Source organism: Ursus americanus, chromosome 18 (assembly GCF_024610735.1).
Source record: "Ursus americanus isolate L20-20 chromosome 18, mUrsAme1.1.p, whole genome shotgun sequence".
NCBI classification, from domain to species: domain Eukaryota; kingdom Metazoa; phylum Chordata; class Mammalia; order Carnivora; family Ursidae; genus Ursus; species Ursus americanus.
In genome coordinates this window covers 29,664,243-29,684,737 of record NC_142144.1, presented here as the reverse complement: position 1 = coordinate 29,684,737, position 20,495 = coordinate 29,664,243, and the positions used below count along the sequence as shown (strand labels likewise).

The 20,495-nt window shown below is 39.2% G+C and overlaps 1 protein-coding gene across 8 annotated transcripts in view; it reads left to right on the top strand.

Moving 5' to 3' along the window:
- Positions 1-20,495, top strand: part of PLPPR1 (phospholipid phosphatase related 1) — a 578,428-nt gene that overhangs the window by 248,675 nt on the left and 309,258 nt on the right. For all 8 annotated transcript variants that reach the window (XM_087869513.1, XM_087869509.1, XM_087869512.1 and 5 more), the window contains one exon: positions 926-1,018. The gene's annotated coding sequence lies outside the window, so the exon portion shown is untranslated. The remainder of the gene's footprint in view (positions 1-925; positions 1,019-20,495) is intronic.

Sequence of the window (20,495 nt, the reverse complement as noted above, 5' to 3'; positions counted from 1 at the left end):
CATAAATGAGAGGAGTTGAAAGATGAAATTACATAAAAAATAAAGTCAATTTTGTGAATAATTCAGCTCATGGATTTGATTTACTTTGAGAGATCTATTTACTTAATTTTTAAGAAATGAAGGTTTCTTTATAACTTAGAAGTCAAGGGTTGGTTACATTACTCAGCCTCCTAGAAAGTGGTGAATGTTATCACCTGTGCTGTTTTTAAAATGGAAAAGAAAATGAAAATTAAATTGTTTCCTACTCCCTCATTCCTTCTTTTTCTCTCTCTCTTCCTTCCTATTTCTTGTTCTTCCTTTGTTCCTTTTATTAAATCAGTTTGTTGTTTTGATGAATTTATAATTGCTCGTATTAGAAAAACTGATTTGTGAAGTACCCAGTTAGCTTAATGCACTCCTTGGAAAAATGGTTTACTTTGATAACTTCTTAATATTTTACTCATACAACTGTTGGTCTACAGTTTTATCATGTCTATGGTGGCTACAGAGCTGGGGTCCAGGTCTTAGGGGAGAGGCCACAGTGCAGATGGTTGGGGCAGCTGAATGCCGCCTGGGAGGCTGAGGGAGATGGGGCTTGTCTTTCTATTCCAGGGCTTGACAGCAGTAGATTGATGGATGAGGTTGGATTCACAGAATGATGTAGAACACTTCCCTGTTTGGTTTGCTCAAGACTTGTTTTCTCCTCAGTATTTGTAATTTGCATTTGAATGTCCCAGGTTGGAAAACCTAATGAAAACACACAAGAAATTCATGTTGCATTTCCCCCCCCCCCCATGACTCCCATTTTTACACTTACCTTTAGCTATTCTGAATTGATGAGTAGATTGGGACTGAGTATGGCAGCCTGTCTTTATGCTTAATCTCTTCTGGGTTAACATGTGACTCTTTTAACATGTGACTTAGTGGGCATCTATTTTCATTTTAGGATCTTCGTATGTCTATCTGAAAATCTCTAGTGTTGAAGGCCATTGCTTGGGCTGAAGGTAATTGGAGGGCCAGAACACACCAAAATCTGAAGGTAGGTCATTCATTAATTTATTTGTTCATTCAGCACGTACATATTAAGTGTCCATTTTGTGCCAACCGTTGTTATAGGCAAACTCTTAAAGGAAAAGCCTGGTTAAAAGGATCCTGTGTACAGAAGAGAAATCCAATGTCAGGAATTGTTACAGTCACAGGTTGTCCACATATTCAGTTATATACCTGGACCCCAGACTTCTCATCTAGGATTTGGCAACTTCTAGGTGAGGTTCATCATCTTTAAGGGTGCTTGAGGACTGTAGTTATAAGCTACCAGATTACTTCAAAGTTTTATATATTTTCCCTTGGCTTATCATTTATTAAATTTCTTAAATGAGGCAATTTTGAATAAGGGGCCCTACCTTAAATTCAGCCAAAACCAACATTAGCACATATATAATACAACTTGAACAACATAGAAGAGTGTTTGAAACGATCTGGCAAAAACAGATCCCTTATTTGCAGCACTGAAAAGCTCCATGTATCTGATTTCAGTTAGAGCCTCTACTGCAAATTCTTACCACCCCACACTGGGGCTGTATTGAGAAACAGATTTGAAGGCCCAGACCAGCAGTTTAGGAAGAATATATAGCTTTCTTCATATAGTAATACTAATAAGGAAAGATACCATGTATTGAGTGCCATACAGAAATTATGATGTTACCAGTCTTTCAAGTTTGGGGAAGAAAAATGGGCCATTTTATAAGCCAGGAAGTTTTGCGTGTTTGTCTTTCTGTGAGTAGATTTGTTTGATGGTTACTGTTGAAGCAATGTTGATCTGTTGAAGCAATGTTGTGTTTGCACAAACAATAGCCAAAATATCTTCATAGAAGTAACTAATATAGTTCTGGTTCCAATGATCAGAAATCGAAAAAGCTGCATTTTGGGGCGCCTGGGTGGCACAGCGGTTAATCGTCTGCCTTCGGCTCAGGGCGTGATCCCGGTGTTACCGGATCGAGTCCCACATCAGGCTCTTCCGCTATGAGCCTGCTTCTTCCTCTCCCACTCCCCCTGCTTGTGTTCCCTCTCTCGCTGGCTGTCTCTCTCTGTCGAATAAATAAATAAAATCTTTAAAAAAAAAAAAAAAAAAAAAAAAAGAAAAAGCTGCATTTTATTTATTTATTTATTTATTTATTTATTTTTTATACTCAGTCATTTGCTATTATTGCTGGTTTTCTTTTTAAGCTACAAGAACAAAGAGAGAATCCCAAAGATTATTGGGTTCAGCTATCAAGTCCCAAACAGCTGACAAAAATTAGAATAGCTAGATTCAGCCATACTAGCTAATAGGAATCCAAACCAAGAGCTAGTGGGGCTCCCACAAAGACTTCTTGGGGGCATATATCATGATTTTGTGCATGTTCAAGTCCTTGTACCTGTTGGCTGGGGATTAGATATGTCCTTTTTTATTTGTTCAACAGTATCAGCAAAGTAGTCCTTAGAGTTTATTGCTAATACTGAGGCAGCTGTAAGAAAAGTCACATCAAGGTGAAAATGCTGATCATTACTGAAATGAGTTTTATGTGTGTAGTGTATTTTGTCCCCACAGACAAATGTCTTTGACTTAAATAATTGCAAGATTTTCTAACTCCTTGACTTTGGAAAAGGAAAAATTAAATATCAAGTGATCTTTGTCACAGAGGAGGGATATGCTGGGGTAAAACATAAAAACAGAGAACTTTCTGGCTTTGGTTTCCAAAACCTAAATTTTTAGAAATCTGTGAAGAATTGTAGGCACACATAAAATATTTGTGAGTTTGAAGAGAGAGGGGTCCCTTTCTCCGTCTCCCAAACCCAGGCAAGAAAAGGTTTCCTTAGAAGGAGTGTTGTGGTTTTGGGGGAGAAATGGGAGGGAAATGAAAGAGTAGAGAGACTTGGTAGAGAAGGTCTGCAAAGAGTGGTCTTGTATCCTACTCCCAGGCAGAGTCCTAAAGCTGAGCCAGTCACTGCCCACTTGGTTCTGGAGTGGCAAATCAGAGTGGATTTCAAGACCCCTGCTAGTAATTCTGGAAAAAATGCTCAGTCTCTCCCTTTGGAAAAGTTAAACTACTTTTGTCAGCACAAGGGAAGCTACCTTCAACACAAAGCTGACTAGAAGGAGGAGAGCAAACCCAAGATAAGTTCAGTGAACAGCTGGCCTCCTAATCAGTAAGAACTGCTATATTATATGTGGAATTTGAGAAACAAAACAAACAAACAGCAACAATAACAGAGACAAACAAAAAAACAGACGTCTAAATAGAAAGAACAAACTGGTGGTTGCCAGAAAGGAGGTGAGTGAGGGAATGGGTGAAATAGGCAATGGGGATTAAAAGTATACTTACCATGATGAGCACTGAGTAATGTATAGAATTGTTGAGTCACTATATTGTAACCTGAAACTAATATAACTCTGTATGTTAATTATACTGGAATTAAAAATAAATAATTTAAAAATAGAACTGCTGTATTAAATTGCATGTGAAGCCCACGCTATATTTGAACTTTTCATCTACATAAGATATCTCTTTTATTATTAATTAAGCCAGTCTGAATTAGGTATTCTGTTACTTGGAATCAGTGTTATCTAATGTGGTAAGACAACCACTATTTTTTATGTACTTTCTGTGTATGTCCAAAGCTTTAGACATAAACTCACTCAGTCTCCATATTACCCTGGAAAGTGAACATCATTGGGGCGCCTGGCTAGCTCAGTTGGTTAACTGTCCGACTTGATTTCAGCTCAGCTCATGATCTCAGGGTCATGAGTTTGAGCCCCACATGGGGCTTTGGGCTGGGCGTGGAGTCTGCTTAAGATTCTCTCTCTCCCCCTGCCCCCCCCCAAGCCTCCCACACTCTCTCTCTTTCTAAAAAAGAATAACAGAAAAGAAAAAAGAAAATAAAGTGAATACCATCATCTCCATTTTACAAATCAGAAAGCCGGGGTTCAGAATGGTTGCTCAAGATGGCAGACCAGGGATTTGGATCTGCGTCTATTAAGACCCAAAGCCTGGATTCTTTCCTCTTTTATCATATTATATTCCAATTATATAGTCCCAGGTTAGACATTTTATTAAAGTTCTTTATTCAATGTGTCACATGCTTTTTGCGGACTTCTTTTTAGAACTACTTCCAACCACCAATGTTTTTTGAGGTACAGGCCACACAGTCTACAAAGTAAAATTTTACTATTGGATCCCCAGATAGGATTCAGGAAATACAAATTAGTTATTATAAAGGATTAAAATCTATTTTGAATTTCAAAATAGACCCAAGTATTTAAGGAGCAGAATTGAATGCACTACATTTAAGGCCTGCCTTATATGGCAACACAAAGTAGCAGAAAGTGTGGGGGTTTGTAGTTAGATAGACATGGCTAAAAATTCCAGCTTTAAGACGTCTGGGTTTATAGAGTGGCAGATTAGATGTGCCTAATATGCCACCAAAACTTCATTGGAAATCCTAAAGAATATGAAAAAAATAACAAAATTAACAATGGCAATGACAATTAAAGAGACTAGTTCAGAATCTGGCCTGACTTTTCATTGCATCATTGAAGGCAAAGGACTGAGAAGTACTTTCTAGATAATACAACATGGGCTTCACCTAAAATAGTCTTCCTGGAGGGTACTGAAAAACGGTAATCGATCTCTCTATACACCTACTCCAGGGTAACAAAGAGTCAGAAAAACAGTCAGAAAAGCTTAGAGCCATTATACAGTTATTCATGAAATATCCTCTAAGCCAGATGGAGCTGGAATCATCTCTTCCCTACTCTGCAACAGTTTCGCAGTCTGTCAACCCTCAAACAGCAAGCCTCTCTCTCTAATCCACACTGAATACAACTGCAATGTTGTGCCTTCGGCATCTGAATGGATTGTAAGGAGGAACAGTGATAATCAGTCAAGGCTGTCTCATGACAAACATGGCTCTTGGATTGAAAGACAAGTAAACAGAAAAACAACAACAAAAATACACAAACCACAGGCGGCAATTAAAAAAATATTGACAAGGGGAGGAAACTCAGTAAATGTGGCAAGTGTGATGAGACAACATTTTGAGATGTGAAGCTATTTTTTCTCTCCTGATGCTTCCTTTTTTTCCTGTGCCTCCCACCCCTGCCCCATTCAAGGAGCTGGGAAGTTCTGTGCTCCTTGCACAGGGCAGAGATGGGACAGGATAGAAGATAGAAACAGGGGCGCCTGGGTGGCACAGCGGTTAAGCGTCTGCCTTCGGCTCAGGGCGTGATCCTGGTGTTATGGGATCGAGCCCCACATCAGGCTCCTCTGCTATGAGCCTGCTTCTTCCTCTCCCACTCCCCCTGCTTGTGTTCCCTCTCTCGCTGGCTGTCTCTATCTCTGTCGAATAAATAAATAAAATCTTAAAAAAAAAAAGAAGAAGATAGAAACAAAGGAATATTATTGACATTATCTCCAGAAGCCTAAATTCTCAGGTGACTGGAGAAGACTTTCGGCATGGACAAAATGTTTAGGGTTAATGAAAAAGAGGTTTACTTTTCTACCCCAACTGGAGAAAGGGGATGGATTGTTTCAAGGAGATGGACCCTGTATCCTGCTTTCTGGAGGAGGTCTGGGGTTCAGAGAAGAAATAGATATGTGAATTTAGAGAGAATGGGTCTTGGTCAGTTTGACAGAGATTTTGGTGTCCCAGCATGACATGGAAAATTAGAATATATTTTGTGCCCATAAACTAAAAGGAAATTAGGAGAGAGAACCATCAGACCAGAAGGGGGCAGGTAGAGAAAAGCTAGTGGTATTTTTCTTCAGTGGTGACCTATGCAGATTAATGACAGAGACCAGAAGAGGAAATAGCTACCTCAGAAGAAATCTTCATGGGGAAATGATATTGAAGTCCAGATTAGAGGCCCATTCCTTGCCTCAAATGCCATAGCACTGCGTAGATCACTAAGAACTTAGACACATCTCTAAGGCAAGGGGAATGAACCCCAAATTACCTGAGCTTAAGTTTTTGCCATCTTAGTGGAATAAGAAATAGATATTAAGTCATTATTAATAATGATTATAAAGTTATATTTTATTTGCATGTCTGAGATGTAAACTGAGATAAATAATAATTACATTGGTTATAATGATAAAACTTTCATTTTACAACCTTCACTTGGGTCCATCATTTGCTCAATAAAGGGCAATCCTTTAAAATAAATAAAAATAAATTTTATTCATTATTTTATGCCACTTTCTGAGGTAATTGGAGATTCCAACATAGGTTATAATTTGCTGTCATAAAGACTTCAAACTTAATCCAGAGACTTAATTCAGGTGGTTCAACAGTTTGGTAATAAGAACCCAAGAATCTGAAGAAATATTAGTGCAAAATTGATTTATCCATTTCTACTCCTGTGAATCAAATATACCCAATGGTGTAAAGTCAGAATTCCTGTTAATGAAATACGCTTGCACGTTCGTTCCCGGACCTTGGGCTAAATGAATTGAGACCAGTAGAAAGATCATTTATATGACTGAAAACCATCTCTAAAAGCAGGCAGCTTTTAAGCTGTCTTTACATCAAAGTGGGTATTTGGAGAGAAGCTGCTTTTATAGGTCCATAGAACACTTTGATGTCAGTCGTTCTCTCCTTGAGACTGGAGACAGCTAACAAGCCTCTCTAAAAGCCTACCCCAGCATCTCAGCTGTTTAACTTACAGTTAAGTTTTTCAACTAACCTTGTGAGACAAATAATTCAGATGACGACATGTGACATTTTATTACTGTCTTCTAAAAATAAAGGACAGAGGAGTTTATTTGCTGTCACAATATCCAAATGACAGCACAAAAGAAAAAAATATGTTTCCAATTTTTGTTCATTTTGCTAAAAGCTTCAGAAGAATACGTGCTGATCTTTTACATTGCTTGTATAAAATATCACCTTGTGAATTCTGGATAGCTATTCCCATCCTACTTTTCTTTACAAATCCTCGCAAATATTTTGCTTGGAAATATTTTATTCAGTCACTCTCTTCCTTCTCCGATTCTGACCGCTCCCTGTATGTTAAGCACTGTGCATTGTGCTGACTTTGTAGATTACTAAGATGCAGTCTTTTCCTCAAAGAGCTCAGACGCCCTTGGGGGAAACAAATGGGTACACAGACCATTACAATTCCATGATATAAGTATTTTGATAAAGACCTGGAGTTGGCACACATTGCACACTGCATGGCCCAATGGGAAAATCTCAAACCACTACTGACGGTGAGGATGTGTAGTGGCAGGCAGGCCACGGAAGAGCCGTGTTTAGCGGTTGTATCCAGGGTTAACGTTCTCTCCAAAAGGGGCCAGTCTTCTCAAATTTCCCATTCCCACAGTGTTGGTAAAAATGTGTGCATATTCCCAAGGGCAGAATTCAGGATTCAGAGGCCCCAGTTTGGGAGAAGTCAAGCAGAGTCCCAGACAATGCCAGGCAGGAAGAGTGAGACAAGTCATTACCAGAATCAGGGAAGTTACTGAGAATTTAACATAGCAGGTGAACCTTCTAGGAAATTACCATGTGCTCTGTTTTTCACTGCTGTGGCCTCATCGGCAGGAATTGGAAGGCACATAGAATTACCTCCTGAAGATGTTAATGAAGGCATCACATGACTAAAGTCTTGGTTCTCCTCACTTATACAGAAAGAAAAAACAACAACAACTTGTAGGTAGGACCAGATCCTGATGGTAACATCAAGATATTTCTGGTGATAATCAGGGGCTGTTGTGGGAAAACTAGAGTTAAGGAGACATCCAGTGCAGGTAAGGTCGAATTTGGGAAACAGAGCAGAAGGCTTTAGTCACATTCGGTGAAGGTTTATACCAGGTCCCTAATGGGGAATAGCTGGACATTTATTCAACTCCCAAATGAATATTCTTTTTTTGTTGTTGTTAAAGATTTATTTATTTGAGAGAGAAACTCAAGCAGACTCCATGCTCAGCCCAGAGTCCAATGTGGGGCTCAGTTTCACAACCCTGAGATCACGACCTGAGCCAAAACCAAGAGTCAGACGCTTAACCAACTGCACCCCCCAGAAGCCCCCGCCACGAATATTCTTTATAACTTTCATGTATAAGTTATACATAAACCATGTGTGTGGAGTTTTTATTCCAGAACACTTGCATTATCAGGCACCCTCTTGTTTACCTTGAAGAGTCCGCAATTAAAGAATACGTTAGCTAATTTTAAATCCTGGGTGAGCACTAATTGAATAGTGGAGTTAGGTGTCTGATGTTTGGAATTTCTGGAGCAAAACCAGGTGAGCTGTGAGCAGCCTTTGAGAGAGTGTTGCTTCTACCTTGCTTGTCTGTTTCTGGATCAAGAAGGAAGGACAAGAAGTCAGTATATTCAGACCCCTTCTTTAGGCGCTTCTCAGGCCTCCCTTTTGTGACTTATTTCTGCTGTCCAAGCTGCCTGTGATATTTCTTAGAGAATCTCAATGGGGTCCAAGGGAATGGGAGCCACAGGGTTGCTGGGTCCTCACTGTAAGGCCCTCCCTGGGCCCTTCTGAGTTGTGGAACCCAGTTTTCTCATGATGCCTGTCCTGAGGTTTATTCTCCTGAGTCCACATTTTTCCCATCCAGGACATGTAGTTCTCTTTCTCCACTGTCATTTTCTCCCTCTGAATTATCACCATAGAATTTGAGGAGGGGATTAAACCTCAAAAATTATCCAGCCCAATATCTTTTGCCCTCCACAATGTGTAGACTGAGGACACCAGAGAGAGAGGCGTCCGACCTAGGGAGTCCCAGCTTAAGGAGAGTATACAGGAAAGAAGTCTGGGGATGAAACACCAGGAACAGGAACGTTTAAAGGATAAGAAGGCAAGACACACTGAAGGCAGACATGTTGGAGGAAACTGGGCTTGAGAAATGATGGGAAGCCACGGGAGTGAGGAGCGTCAGAAAGAAGGGAGTGGCTGAGAGTCCGGCACTGTGAGAGGGGCAAACATGTGGACAGGACCTTGGGACACTCATGTCCCGGTGGGGGAAAACCAGGCTGCGGGGTTGAAGAGGGGTCAGAAGGAAACCCCAGACTTTGGTGATAAAGCATCTTTGCCTTGGAAAGGAGGGAGGATTTCATTCTTTACTTGCCAGTGTTCCTGAATACCTGGAGCATTCGGTGGGATTCCCAGTGATGTAAACAACAGGAAAAGCTGACTCGTGAGACAGTGAACAGCTACCCTTGATTGCAGACCTCCTTGGGAACTGGAGGATTTCTGTGCGGTAGAGGAATGGACTGCGGTGAGCAGAGAGCAAGGGAGAAAGAGGCGACTTCAGTCAGTAATTCCAGGCCGTTTTTCTTGGTGGAACACAGTGAACTATCAGCTCTGTTAAGGAAGCATGTGCTTTTGTAATGTAATTTAAAAAAAAATTTTTTTTTTCAAATTTCTGTAGCTTTTTGAGGAGCTGATGAAATAGATTGTCTGCTTGTTACGTGTTGCAGAGTTATTTTTCTGCCTGGGGTGATTTTATTCTCAGGGGAAATGGGTGCTATTTCTGTAAATCTCAAACATTACATGCATCAGAGAACTCAAGGAAAAAGCTTTTATTCTCTTGAGAACAACACAAATAGCTCCGGTTTCTTCTACCTCTTGTTTAAAGCCACCTCATAAAGTGCTATCACAAACAAGTTACAAGGATGAATTGTTTAGAGCTATAAAGTTTTCTGTGTGCAAATGCACGCACGTATTGCACTTATACTCCCCTTGTAGTGGCACTATCCTCTCTAAGAGCACTTTAGAAGACTCAATATGGATTTTACGATTTTATTCACTGAATAAAATACAGTTATTTTTGTCTTTTTTTGTATTTATAAAATAAATACAGACAAATAAGAAACCTGCATGTTAAAAGGTAAATAAATGATGGATATAAAAAATTTCAAATCTTTCTAAAAAGACTGAAATCTAGCCGTTTGGTAATGGAATGCTGATTTCCTATTCGTGTTTTTCCTCGTTAAAAACCAGATGGTAGTTCTCAAAATTCAAAGTATAAACGGCAAAGCACAACTTGCATTTTTTCCCTTTTTGTGTTAAATGGTAAACCTTACATGGGCCGAGTGGTACCTCTGATGGCTGGCTCATGGTTGAGAGACTTCTCAACCATTAGACGTGACCTTGTGCACCATATTCCTTTGCAGAAGGGAATTAGGTCACCTAATTCCATTTCCATTTCAAATATCTTTTTAAAAAAATTCTTCCTCCCAAATGAGCCTCATTTTTTTTCCTTCATATTTTCTACATAGTCTTCCTTTTGCAAGTTCTTCAGCTGGAAGTTAGGATTCCATAAATATCCCCAAAGTTGGCTGGGGTCAGAGTGAACTTAGGAGAGTTTGATAGGCCTACATGACCCAAACTACTGGGCAACTTCAAAACTAAGATGCTCTCTATTTTGCACATTCAGAATCAAACCTCATATGTCTCCATAAAATGTACTTTTAATTCCAGGCATCGTCTTATTTTCCCTGCTGTATCTTGAGCAGCTAGCGTAGTATCTGGCAGATAGGAGACTTTCACTAAATAATTCTTGAATAAATAGATGGAGGATAATGCTGTGGCTTCAAAGAAACAAATATTTTCAGAGAAGCAAACATATTTGGTTTAGTCTAGGTGACTGATTTTGTCCATTTTGTTCACATTCCAAAGCAAAGCATTCCATTATGTGGCCAGATAAAAATGGGAGCAACACATGCACAGTCAAAGCTAATAGCCATAATATAGATGTGTGGATGATGGGGCAGCAATTTCTGTTACTGTTGATGAGCAGGGCAGATCCAGCTGATGTCTGGAATTCAGGGTGCCAAAATGAGTCAACTTATTCTTCCTGAGGATTACCAGGGTCTTCTGTTGTCACAGGTTTAGGTACACATAGTTAAATCGCACCTGGGTGAGACATAGAATATGTAACAGTGGAGAAAGATTGGTACATGAATGGGTAAATGATCTGGGTTTTGACTGCATTTCAATTCTTAGATTCCTGCTACTATCTCCTCTGCCGTAGGAGAGAACTTAGGGAGAGTCTAAAATCATAAAACCTCTTACAAGATACAGATTCTCCATGTTTGAAGGCATCTTTTGCAAAAACAAAATCATAGTCACCTGAATTGTAACACATGTGAGGACATACATAGTCAGTATAGAATTTCCAGCTTGAAGTACCTATCTTTGGGATGGTCACTGAGATAAATGGAAACCCCCAAATCAATTTTTACATAAGCCGATGATTTAACATTCTTTCAGTCTTCCTCAATGCAATGAGATGAGTAATATGAAAACCTGCTCCTTTAGTGGACTTGTTTAGTGTCCCTTATTTCAGGAGGAAAATAATCTGACAGCAACAAAAGTATATAACAAAGCATTGCCCACCTGTTCTCAGATAAGTTCTCGGATAAGTGCCGCAGTTACCTACTTCATTTGACAGTGGACATTTGAAACAGCCTTACAGATCATTGGCAGTACTCCATTCCAGGAAGAAACTACTGTCCGGTATAAAATCTAGGGATTAAATTTTATTTCAACAACTAGTTCAAATGCCTGTTTTTATGCAGCCATCGTGCTCTCAAGTACACCAAGACATATCCTGTACTTGTTGTAGAACTGACTGGGTATGCAACTATCTGGGGACTCCCTCTGCTTGTCAGGCCCAGCTCAGCAGCTGCTCTGAGTTGGTTTGGAGATTCTCAGTCTCTTGTAAACTGTAACTGAAGTAAGGTCAGTAGTGGAACTGAGGCAATAAAGGTGATTGTATTGCATCATGGCCCCTTGGGCTATGAGGACAGTTTGTGATTTGGCAAGTTCCACCTGGTAATGAATGTGGGTATTGAGTAGTCTGTCTAGCTGATTCACCATTCTATCCTTGAATCTAATGCACTGCCGAGCTTACGGTTGCTGCATATAGTTGTAACATATATGTGTTGAGTACATGAATTCAGAGCTAAGCAAATTGGTGGTAAAGAATGAGCCAAAAAGAAGAAAAAGATAGATCTCTACCCAAATAAGTCTGTTTGTTAAATATTAAACAAAATTGGCAAGTTCCTTTTGCACTCTGGAGCATCTCAAATCTTTGGTATGTATTGTGAACCCTCAGGAGAAGGATTTAGCAAGGCAGTTTCCCAAGCTTTTTTTGAGTGTAAAACCCTTTGTTCTCAAAGTACTGATTAGCATCTCTCTGCAGCACTAGGACTCATGCATTTAAAAATCAGTATGATATAATGGGCAAAAAAATGTGCTCAACCTGATTGATTTTGCTACATTTAGAGGTATTCGGGGTTGGGGTGGGTGGATGTGCATGTGCACGTGCATGCACGTGCTGGGCCTTTATGACAATTGAGTACATAAATATTTAAATGAATCCACATCTATAATCTATTTTGATAATAAGAATAATAAGTTATTCTGTCAGTTCTGAAGTAACATAAGTCTTGATCCTTAATCTGCCAAACAGTTGCAAAAACAAGTTATACTTAAGATCATATAAGCACATGGTGGGGGTGGTTCTGGTGCATCTACATTCAAAACACCAGGGAGCTTGTTAATTGTTAAATAAAGGTCACTGAACGTCATCTCCTCTCCAGAGTTTCTGGAGACAGATATAGAGAGGCCTAGGTATCTGCATTTAAAACTATCCCAAATGATTCTAAAGCAATTAGGTCAATGGATGACAGTCTGAGTAATACTCGTATAAACAACATCACAATATATCATTACAGTGGTCAAGTGTATCTAGTTTTTCTATCAGAGTTTCTCTCTCTTGCCAGTTCATACCTTTTAGGCATTTTACATTTTAGATCTCCTCCAGTTTTGGAACAGATTGTAGCTGTCCTATATTATGATATAGAGATTTATGTCCTTACAGGATGTTGGCATCCTCTGCATAGAAAGAGGTAAGAAAAGTCTAACTCAGACTTTGCTTGGGGACCCATTTTTACTATTTACGTTTATGGGTAAGATCTTATGTCAGCAAGGGTTGATCTTGTATATTGAGTTGGAAGCTGCAGGAATGGTGAGTGGGGGAGGGATGCCATCCAGACAAGGGAGATTGGGTAAATCCCTTTTGAGACTGGATTCCCTCACATCAGTCAAGCTAATGGGCTGGTAGGATGGCGAAGCATGATGACCAGTGTCATAGGCTCTGGAGTCAAGGTATTCTGACTCTACCACTTAATAGCGCTGGGACCTCAGCAAGTTACGTAACTTCTCTGAGCATTGGGTTTTTTTCTTTTCATTTGCAAAATGAGAATGACAGGAGTATGTATCCTATAGGGTTATTTTTGATGTTTAAATGAGATGGTTTCTGTGAAGGATATAGCCTTGTACCTGGCATATGGTAAGCAATTAAGATTAGCAATTATTATCTTGAATGACAGTGGCCTTGAGTGCCTCTGTTATGTATTCGCCATCCAATTAAATCTAGGGAGATTGGTGATATTGTCCTTAAAAACAAAACAAGAACTATGTCATCTTACATGGAGTAGTAGGATTTGGAGCTCAACGAATTTGGGATCAAATGTTAGCTTCATCTCTCACATTTACAAGCTGTGTGAATTTGGGCAAGTTATTTAACCCATGTGAACCCATTTCCTTACCTGTAAATAGGTATAGAGTACCTAAGGATAAGTGATGGCTGTCATCATTGCCATTAACTTTGAGTTGCTCAGGCACTTGGCATTTCATTGTCCTTGTGGGATCAATTTAAGTGTTCCTGCATTTTTTTTTAAACCTCATTTCATTATGTTGAGTTCATTGAGAAGATTCCCTGACTTCCCAACAGGAACCAGAGAATGCCCAGAACTCAGGCCCAGTTAGAGTTCCAAGATCCATCCCCATCAGGGAATGAATGAGAATAGAAGGCAACCATGAGATGTGGTGTGAAGAGAAACCAGGTTCTAAATCCTAGGCAAGGATGAGCTCAGGTAGGAAAAGAAGCTCTAAAGTGTGCAAGACCAAGTTGGGAGTGAAGAAAGAAAGCAATGTATGAAGCAAAGGTTTTGAAACAGGCGTAGGCAAGGCAGATTGAATGTGTTCCAGAGGCAATGTCTGGAAATATTCTTCAGGCAACTCTCTAGAATGAGAGAAGCCTTTCAAGAAATTTCTAGATGAAGCCCTTGGTGGGTAAAGAAACTGTTAAGGGAACCATGGTATTTTGGACAGTGCCAAGTAGTATCATTATTCTTACTTTCCATATTATACTGTGAGCTCCTTGAGACTAGGGCCTGTGTCTTATTCAATTCTGGTTTCTGAATCTCTAGAAGTCAGGTAGTAAATGTTTAATATGAGTTGGTTTAGAGAGATCAAGGGATCAACCTTGTGTATTTCATTCCCTTCTATTTCTAGGTCATTTATTAAATATCTCAGGGTCCTTTAGCTTGATTATATATTTTGCTGAGAAAGTTTTTCGTATTTTCATCAGTCCAATGTTTTTTGTGATAATAATTCAAATTTATTTTATTTATCTAGAATAGTTATTGGACAGAATATATTTCCTACTTAGTAATGGTGTGTATATTGTACAGCAAGGGAAATCAAGGAGCATTTTAAAATCTTCAGTATTTTTCATACCATTTTTTTAAAGAAGATTATAAAAATCTATGAAAATAAAAATGGAAAAAGTAATTTTTACTTTGCCAGATAAATATTGTATTACTAGTTTGATATGAACGTGAAAAAGTTAAAACTTGGCCCAAATAAGGACATACAATTTTGGATCGCAATGCCCCCATGTGAGGATTTCTTATAAGTCAACTGGTGTGCCATATAGAGACACATATTTGTGATGTTGTTGATGGAAAATGAGAAAATTTGTGTTACTTAAAGGAGAGGAAATTAGGAGACATTTCTTAGAATCCTCATCATTGTCTCTCAGTTTTCAAAGAAAGTAATCACAGGGTAATTTAGGAATATTTACATAAAATTTTAAAGAACTGTATTATATTACAATATCTTTTTCAAACACCAACATACTTCAACACCTGCAATTTCCTTCATCAGGGAAGATCTGTTTTTCATTCTCTAAGTTGGGAGCAATACTCGGATGCAGAGGTTTAACTCTTGATCAGCAGGACACTTGAAGACAGAGCCTGTGATTAGGAGCTGTCGACTTGATTCTGCCTGGGGGATGCACTGGGGCCTCTAGACTGCAGCTGAGGACTGATAGTGTATGTGGCTTTTTGGTGTGTCTTTAGGATGGAAAGAACTCTTACCATGATAGTTGCCACAGAAGAGATGGTCAAAGTCACTTAATGCTCAATCCCAACTTAGAAGGGATCTCATCTTTCTTACATTTTTTAGCTCTTCTCTATTTTAGAGTGACATCATCACCATCATCCTTCAACCCGCTAAGCATAGAACTTGTCATTTGCTGAATTTCTATAGTAGTTTGTCCTCAACTTTATTTTTTTTAAATTTTTTATTATGTTACGTTAGTCACCATACAGTACATCATTAGTTTTTGATGTAGTGTTCCATGATTCATTGTTTGTGTATAACACCCAGTGCTCCATGCAGTACATGCCTGTCCTCAACTTTAGTTCTGCTTTTCTTTACTGTTGATTGTAATAATAAATTTCAAAATAATGGCAGTTATCACTTACCGCATATTTACTCTGTTCCAGACATGGTGTTAAGTAGTACATACATTTTTTTTCCCACCATTATAATCACCTGTGTCAGGATCATTCTAAGTGTAAGTAATTACTAACTACTTGCAATTACAAAGAGGCTAAGTCCTTGTTTCTGATTTGGGAGTTTTATGTTTTTGCAATGTCTTTTTTCCCCTTAGGATTACTGCATTTTAATGATGATTGCAAAAGACTCCTAAAAATGCTGCAGTCGGTTCTAAAAGTCTTTGGTGGTATTTGTCACCTAAAATTTTCCTTCTGCTGGTTTTCTCAAGGAGCAGACCATCTCTCTGGAGATTGTGCAACTTCAGCTTCTACTGTTTTTCATCCCTTTGGTATTATTGGTATCATTTATTTCTCATTTGAAGTTACAGTTGAAGGCAAAAAACGATGACCGTTTTCAGGATACTCAAACTTCTTTATCCCTACAAACAAATTATTTTGTCTTTACATAAAATGCCAAATTTCATCTGTAGTTATTAGATAAGAATATTAATAGTCCTGGGTAAATGTAAAACTATTTGAACTTCCATGAACACGACTGAACTTCAATGTCAAGGAATTCCACTTTGTGCAGGTGTTGCCACTGTCATCAGAAGCATGGCTGAGTATAGGGCTCTTGACCATCTCTGCTCCCACTCCAGAAGTCTTAGCATTTAATATTTACAAAGTACTTTAACGTCACAAAATCCCATGTAATAACCAAGACTTTATTAGGAGATTTGCTTTATGAATACAGGAAGAAGAGCTACACCTTCATGGGAGCTCTGATGTGTTCGGATTCAGAGGCAGTTGACGTTGCTCCAGGCACAGTAGTGTGTCCACTTTGCACCCGAGGCAGAGGGAGCAGGTGACCGGTGACCTCTGTCAAGTTGTCTTCAAACACTGAAATACAGAAGTCACAACTCCGCCTCCAGATCTCAGCTGCCTTTGGAATGCTTGTGACTATGAACACAAATGAGCCTGTTTCTCCTCAGTGCAGCAGCATTTGTGCAGCCGAGCTGCAAAAACACATGAGGTGACTGGCCTTCTAATAAACTTCAGTGATCTTTTTTCTAATTTTAGGCAGCCTCCACCTATTCCCCCTCTCCCAATATGGATGGACCCCTCAGTTCCATTTCAGCAGGTAATGCTCAAGGTCCTAGGAGAGGAATCTGTGTGTGTATATGTATACACAGACACATACCCCTAAATATGTAGTGTATGTGTAAACACATTGAAAGAGGTCTGGAATTACATCAATAGTATCGTAAAAGTGGCCGTATATATACATATAAAACCACACTCATATTACTTTGAATAATTGAACCATAAAATGCACACTTCTTGAATACTCTGCAAGAGTTTCTTTTTTTTTTTTTTAAAGATTTTATTTATTTATTTGACAGAGATAGAGACAGCCAGCGAGAGAGGGAACACAAGCAGGGGGAGTGGGAGAGGAAGAAGCAGGCTCATAGCAGAGGAGCCTGATGTGGGACTCGATCCCATAATGCCAGGATCACGCCCTGAGCCGAAGGCAGACGCTTAACCGCTGTGCCACCCAGGCGCCCCTGCAAGAGAGTTTCTATATGGTTAACTAGCACTTACTCTGCAAAGAATGTAAACCCTATAAATCCTACAAATCTGTGTAGGCTCACACAATCCCAAATGCCCAGTTCTGCAAACTTCCAGCATTCTCCCATGGAAAGGGGGAAGTAAAGGTGATTGGCGTTTGAACCAAGAACAGCAGGTATAAGGTACCCTTATTTATGAATTGGCCCTTGGGATTTTAAAAAATCTGAGTAAATGATTCATCCAGTTAGAAGCTTTTCTGACTCATTTTCTGCCGAAGGCACAGGGAGGGTGTAGTGCTGGTGGAATTGCTCCTGAGCTGTGCGATCGTAAGGCAGGGTTGTTGGGAAAAGCCTGAGCCGGGACCCTGTTATGGATTGGGTGCTCTGGGCCCAGCACTTTGATTCAGGGTGTATGGCATTCCAAAAGCTGTAAGCATGGAATCACAAATACACAAAAATACCAGAGTACAAGAAATGAGATAGAAACTCCAATTATTAATGCCAAAAAAGAAAATTTTACACATTATTTAAGGATCCACAGTAAATCAGCTATATCCTGGTAATGGAACCACATAGCTTGGGGACAAAAAAGTATGGAGGCTTTTCATGCATGCATTTACAAATCTTCTGAATTTTGAATTATGTGAATATATTATCTACTTTAAATTTTAAATAAAAATAAAAATTTTAAAAACTTTCCAAAATCTTTTCTGCCAATTATTTTACACTCCCCCTGCCAAGAAGTTAATGTGTGATGTGATGTGTGGCAGGGCCTTCAAAACTGAGTGTCAGTGGCAGAACAAAAGTTTTAAAACAGTCCTGTTATTATTTCTACTGAACTTTTGAGGGAAGCCCCATACAAATTTGATTCAAGAAATACAAAAGATTAAAAAACCCAATAAAAAGAAGGAAAATTATGAAAGATTGTCCAAGAATTCTCTCCTAAAATAGCTCAGGGTCTAGATTTTTTTTTACACCTGAGGTTTAGCCAACCTTTTAAATGAGTTATTTCTATGCTAAACTATTCCTGTTCATGGAAAAAGTTGTTTTTTAATACATTTTATGGGATAACTCTGACATCAAAACCTGATAAAGGCAGCATAAAAAAAGAAAAATACCTGCCAATTTCCCCCTTTTCTTTGAACAGCAGCAGTTTTTCATAGCTTCATTGGCCTAGTCTATGCTTGTCCGCTACTGGGAATGAAGTTCAGAAGGGTCTGTCAGAGATGCTGTGTGTTCTTGTCCAAAGATTGTATAGATGAAACTTAAATGCAGATAGGAAGGAAGGACAAAGGGGGGAGAAAATAGATTATCAGCTCAAGCCAAAGGTTAGATTTCCTATTATTTACTTCTGTTACAAACTAGATCCCCACAGAAGTCTTCCCTACAATACACACATGCATGCACACGTGCACATACGCACACAACGCACACACACACACATCACACTACACACTACACACAAACCCACTTCTCTGCTTGTTTCATACATTTCTACCTGTATACACCTCTGTAGAGGTCTTTGGTATTGTGCCCATTGCTGCCAGTCTGCAAAATGTGTCAGATGGTGCATTTCCCATCAACTCCTCAGCCTCCTCTTGTCCTCAGACTCTTCCTCTCCAAGCTAGGAGCTTGTTTCATTTGCTTTCCAGGTAAGCTGTTCTTTCTCAGGAACACATCTCATATCCATTTTCAATGGGTTCCATTAATCTGGTCCAGTTAGTACTGTTCTTCCAGGCATCTATTCCCAATTTCTTATGTGTGGATCCTATTTGTACATTTTGTTGGTCATTTTCTTGGGAATTTGGGGAAGGGAAGCCCTTACCATCATCTTGTCTGGAAGTATCTTTACAGCACTTCATTAAATAGTGTACTTGTACATTTTACTAAAACTGATTTTTGATTCTTTGAGGAGTCCCTCTGACCACAAAATGAGAAAATGAGAGCACACTTTTTTGTTTTCGTAGTACATTTTATTGTGAAAGCAATTTGTTGATTTTACTTTGAGCATAATTTCCTTCTTATAGAATGAGAAATAAAGAAAAAAATATATTTCCTCTATTTCTCCTTCACATGCCTCAAGTAAATGCTCTTATTACTTTTATTTGTCTTCCTCTTGCATTCTATGCAGAACAATTGTGTCTGTACAATTATTCTTGCTCTTGTATAAAGAATTAACAGCGATTCCCATGCATCTTTGGAATTCCATTTCTTATCTTTTATACCACATTACTCTCTCATAACCAGTTCTAGCTGCAAATCTATTACGAATTATTTTATGGGCAATTTATTCTTTTCTTTCCAAAGTCTAAGTATGTTTTTTTTTTCCTATTACCACTACGTGACAAATGTTTCAATTTATAATTTTCTAGGAATTCCTTTAATGTCCAAAGCATCTGATAAAATACACATGGGATCACAAGCTTCCATTTGCTTCAGTACATTTTCAATTATAGATAGTGGAGTGCTTAGACCTTCTGAGCTCCCAGAACATATATAATCTCCCATAACTGCAGCAGACCTCCAGCTGCTTCCGTCATCGCTCAAACTGGGGGTCTCAGGTGGATCAGTGTGCGAGATAATCCACGTGGGATTTTAAACTGTTTGTTTAGAATTACAGATTGATGCTTGCCACCACTGCCTCTCAAACACATTCAAAAGGAATAATAAAAGCTCTAGCAGCCTGGTGTATTTTCCCTGCCACCCCAACATAACTGTTAGAGAGGAAACATCACGGTGAAGTGGAAATATTACAAACTCAGAGTCAACAGATCTGGATGGAATAAAGTTTTACTACTTATTACATGCATGACTTTGGACTATGCCCTTACCTTTTCTGAGTCTCAGTAAAATGGGGTTTATATTAGAAGCTACCTCAGAGCCAGGACCATTGTGAACATGAATATGGTAATGAAGGAGCCAATAAGTGAGTTTTTATGAAATAGAGTGAAATGTCACAATGCTCGGACATGTGTCAAAGTGTGCAAGATCCATAGGCCCTGATTTTAGAGGCTGGTGGTGAGGGCCAGCCCTACCCATCATCCTTCCCCAATCCCCACTCCCATCAGTGGCTGTCGTTTTCCTCTGCCAGCAATTCCCTGGCTCACTCTTGAGGACAGGTTTCTTCTGAAACAGAAGCTGAGGCCTGCAGTGGGCTCACTCTCAGCACTGTTCCGCTTGGGACATGTTGATTTTCAAAGCATGAGTTGTCCAGCGGGCAGTTAGATTTAGAAACAAGGAGCTCAGTAAGCTTAAAAATCAACGGAGAGGACTTGAACCAAAGAAATCATCTCAAATAGAGAATCAGCCTTTTGTATTAGG